A 4,563-nucleotide genomic window follows, 5' to 3' on the forward strand; every position below is an offset into this window, starting at 1 on the left:
TGCAAGCACATGTCCACACAATCACAGAGAGAGTCAGTGGCGCATATAGATGACAACATTAACCCTCGACTTGGGTTGTCTTAAAGAGACAACACACCATTGTGACTGTTACAACACTGCGACGTGAAAGCACCGTTTCCAATTGTATGCGTTATCCAGAGCGTTTTCAACACGTTGCGTTTTCCATGAGCGAAAATGCCATCTCAGTCTGGACGAGAGGCCAAAACGGAGAGAAAATGATTAGTGTGGACATAGCCTGAGTCTGTAATCGGGCTATAGCAGAATGGATAATCTCACATACAGCTGTGGGTTTAGCAGAGGGAGAAACATAAAGAGCCACCAAGATTACTGGGTAAATTCCCTGGACAATTAATATGGCCTGAGTCCAACAGTGCACAGTTCAGTTTCCGGGCAACAAATCCGCTCTTTGATTTTTATTTGAGCAGGGTTACACCACCTATTGTTAACAACAATGACAAGCCCCTCTCCGTTCTGCTTACAGCTCACAGTGCTGTCCAGTTGGCCTGAACAGTGTGGAAGCCTTTCATAGATGCACTGTCATTGGGTGCATCCATGATTCAGTGAAGCCTATCAAGCTTCGATCGTGGCTCAAGACTTGGGAGTTTGTCTTGAATCGGAAGGTTGCCGGTTCGAGCCCCAGCTTGGACAGTCTTGGTCATTGTGTCCTTGGGCAAGACACTTGACCCGTTGCCTACTGGTGGTGGTCAGAGGGCCTGATGGTGCCAGTGTCCAGCAGCCTCTGTCAGTGCGCCCCAGGGTGGCTGTGGCTACTATATAGCTTGCCATCACCAGTGTGTGAATGGGTGGGTGACTGGATGTGTAAAGCGCTTTGGGGTCCTTAGGGACTAGTAAAGCGCTATACAAATACAGGCCATTTACCATTTACACAGAAATTCAAGCCTGGAACTTATAGCTCATCAAGGTCTTCAAGTCTTTAAGACATTACTACAGTTTAACTAACTGGCGTGTGTCATCTTGCCCCATAGTTAGACAGAGCTAGGTATCATAGCAATGCCTTAAAATGATACTGTCTAATGGAAGCATGCATAATATAAATAGAATTTTTCATAGCATGAAATCCTGTGGAACTCCATAATTTACTTCACAGTGTAAAGAAGTCACCCCATTTATAAAAACAAACTGGAGTCTATTAGATAGACATGATTCCAACCACTGCCATGCTGTACATTTAATTCCTATGGCATACTCTAATCTTTGTAATAAATACCGTGATCAACAGCATCGAGCGCTAAACTGATATCTAGCAAGACATGCCCTAAATCCACAGTGGCGGGGCGTTGTCTTTGCCCTGCTGCAAAGGAGGGGTGGCGCAGTGAGTGCACAGGGCAGCACGGAGGTGGGGAGGGAACAGGTGTGCAGAACTGTTTAATGAGGGAGACCTGTCTTATGTCTTTGGCACTGAGAAGGAGCTGACACACGGGGAGTGACGGAGTGGCTGCGTCCAAGGCTGATCCCGGAAACCGCAGGAGGAAAAGACACTGTATTTTGAATAAAGCACAGTTACAAGTGTAACCCGTTCAAGTGTTACGCCTGTTGTTCTTGCGTTGTGTTCTGGCGTGAAAGTAAGAGGCAGGAGACAGTACTGGGTCTCTGGCTGTTTACTGCACATCTGCAACACAGAAATATGTGTCTGATCTGTGTGTGTCACGCGACTGCCAGTACACCTCTCCTCCGGCCATGCTGAAAGGAGCTGTGCCTGCAGCTTCATTAATACTATAATAATATAATAAATCAAATACAACAAATTGTTTTAAAACATTCACTTAAGCTCTCAAAAACAAAAAGCACAAAATAAATAATATGTCACTGAAAAAACATCAAAAACAACTTATAAGACTAAACAAAATAATTCAAAAACAAATTAAACAGTCAGATAAATACAATTCAATAACCAGGACCCAATATTCTAGTGCTTATAGTTCAAACATTATACTTCAGTACAATCATATTAATAACCGCCATCTAACAGGCAATACAACACTGTAATTATAAAAACAATGAATGAAAGACTGCATCTCCAAAACATAAGAACATCTCCATACCTGCAACACAGAAATATGTGTCTGATCTGTGTGTGTCACGCGACTGCCAGTACACCTCTCCTGACGAAGGAAAAAAAAGTGCATGCTGTTAAAAAAAAGACTGCCGCGAGTATGCTCTCAAGCCGCTAGCGATCAGGCTAACTTAGCATGCTAGCATTTTAGCTGCGTTCTCGGCTAAAACTCATTATAAGTGTATATTAGTGAACTCCGCCCTCCACAAAACTTATCCCGAATGAGTCTCTTAATGACAAACAAAAACGCGGCAGTTCGGCTGTATTCACATTGCAGCTTGGGATCCGAACAAACTTTAATTAGCTGAGAGCAACGTGGCAGTGACTTACCTCCGGCCATGCTGAAAGGAGCTGTGACCGGGGCACACATGCACGCGCCTACGTCATCACGCAGCGCACACCCACACAGACTCAGATCACACAGGTAGGAGAGTGAGATGCCAAAATGACATATTTAATCCAAAAAAAAGTGTTTTGGGTGAAATTCACAAGTATTTAACACATATGTTACACAAGCACAACCCAGACGTGTGTGTATGTGGGTCCTGTGTCACAAGTGGTGTCGAAACCCAGGTGTACGCCGTGATGTCTACATCACAATAAAATGTACTGACTACAAAATAAAATGTAGTCAGGAGCCACCAAACTCTGTCCAGCATTATGAAAACGTGCCCAAGCAATGCGCTGCACAGTGGTGGAAATGTCACAGTACTGGTCCACATAACATGGGTTCTTCCCTCCCAGAATCAAGGTGACGGGTGTGAGTGTGCTCAAGAAACTACCTGGTACCAGACCCACCTGGCCTTTTTGACGGCCACGTCTGGCCCATGTACCTGAAACATAAGAACATGTGCTTGAGCACATTGTTTCCACATTTCTCTTACTTCATGAACAAAGTCTTGTTTAGCATTACCACATGTACCAATAATTTAATGTTTAAATGATCAGAATTGTTTTAAATACAATGTAGCTGCCATCACCAGTGTGTGAATGCAAGTGTGAATGGGTGGGTGACTGGATATGTAAAGCGCTTTGGGGTCCTTAGGGACTAGTAAAGCGCTATATAAATACAGGCCATTTACGTTGTCGGACCCCTGCCAGGTCAGCCCGCCGCCCAGCCTGCCGCCCAGCCTGCCGCCCAGCCACCTGTCCAGCCATTGCAGATTCTGGGGCAGATAATGCAGGATCTGGCTGCTATGTCTGCTCGGCAGGCGGCGGTCCAGGACCAGCAGCTGTCTTTGCTTCGCCAGCAAGCGGTACAGCAGACGGCGGCGCTGCAACAGTCGCTGGGAGGTCCGGCTGCGCCGCCTCAGCCTCCCCCACTGTTGGTGATGCTGGACCGGATGGGTGATGGGGAGGATCCGCTGACATTCATTGAGACATTCCAGGCCACGGTGCTTGCCTGCCGGTGGCCTGAGGAGGAGTGGGCTCCCAGGCTGCTGCCGCTGCTGCCAGGGGAGGCACAGATGGCGGCCCTCAGCCTGCCCCCTGCGTCCCCGAGCGTCTTCGTCAATGTCTGCAGGGCAGTGCTAGATCGGCTCGGGCTTACCCCGGAGGACCACCGGAGGCGGTTTCAAGCAAGCTGGATGTCAGCGGGGGAGCAGCCATTCACTTGGGCTCGTCAGCTGGAGGAGGCGGCGGCGAGATGGCTGCGACCAGGGCCGACGGAGGAGGAGACGTGTCTGCTGAACCTGGTGGTGTCTTTAGTTAAGACAGCTGGGTTATGTGATGGCTTTTAAAGTAATGGTTTAATCACTGCCCCCCAAAATGCCTGTGGTATATAACCCATTAATGGAGATAGACTGATTATATTTAAGACTGGAACATTAACAAGTGGTAGGATTTCTTTGAGCAGTCTTGTAGGAATAAGGTCTGAAAAATTTTGATGGTTTGGAGAAGGTGATTTCTCAAGTTAACCCAGAGAGATCAATTGCAGAGAAAGAGTATAAATAAATATCAACTGAACTGAATAGAACTGAATAGCTTCACTCCTCAAAAACTGTAGATGGCTGTTTTTCCTCACTGTACACAAACTGAAACCAGAATATAAACATGTCTGATTTTTTTTTCTTCCTGTTTGCTCGTTGTGCAAATATTGGAAAAACTTATTGAAAATACAACAGTGAAAGAAAGGAGATCATATGGTTTCATTTATCAAATTAAAACATTTCCAAATATAATCTTAAAAGATAATAAAGGTTTTCTTGAATCTTCATGGACCTATTGAAACTATAAATGTTATATTGCATCTGATTCAATCAATAATGATATTGTATAGTAGTGTAGTGTTTTGCAGGGCCACTCCTCTGGCCCCTCCTTTTGTTCCACATAGAAGAAGCATGATGGTTCTGTTATTCATTTTTGCTGCTTCAAAATGTATAAATAAAGTCTGCATGTTTCACTTAGACTAGGTTACTTGCAATGCCACCCAGTGGTTCAGTTTTTACAGACAGCATGTCATTTACACA

At 45.4% G+C, this 4,563-nt stretch overlaps 1 protein-coding gene across 1 annotated transcript in view; it reads left to right on the plus strand.

Moving 5' to 3' along the window:
• The first annotated feature begins 2,562 nt into the window (after positions 1–2,562).
• Positions 2,563–4,563, plus strand: part of LOC102203846 (extracellular calcium-sensing receptor-like) — a 5,966-nt gene continuing 3,965 nt past the window's right edge. Inside the window, exon 1 of the mRNA XM_013913145.1 lies at positions 2,563–2,601. The gene's annotated coding sequence lies outside the window, so the exon portion shown is untranslated. The remainder of the gene's footprint in view (positions 2,602–4,563) is intronic.

This window comes from Pundamilia nyererei, unplaced genomic scaffold (assembly GCF_000239375.1).
Source record: "Pundamilia nyererei isolate P.nyererei 1_Seehausen unplaced genomic scaffold, PunNye1.0 scaffold00117, whole genome shotgun sequence".
NCBI classification, from domain to species: Eukaryota; Metazoa; Chordata; class Actinopteri; order Cichliformes; family Cichlidae; genus Pundamilia; species Pundamilia nyererei.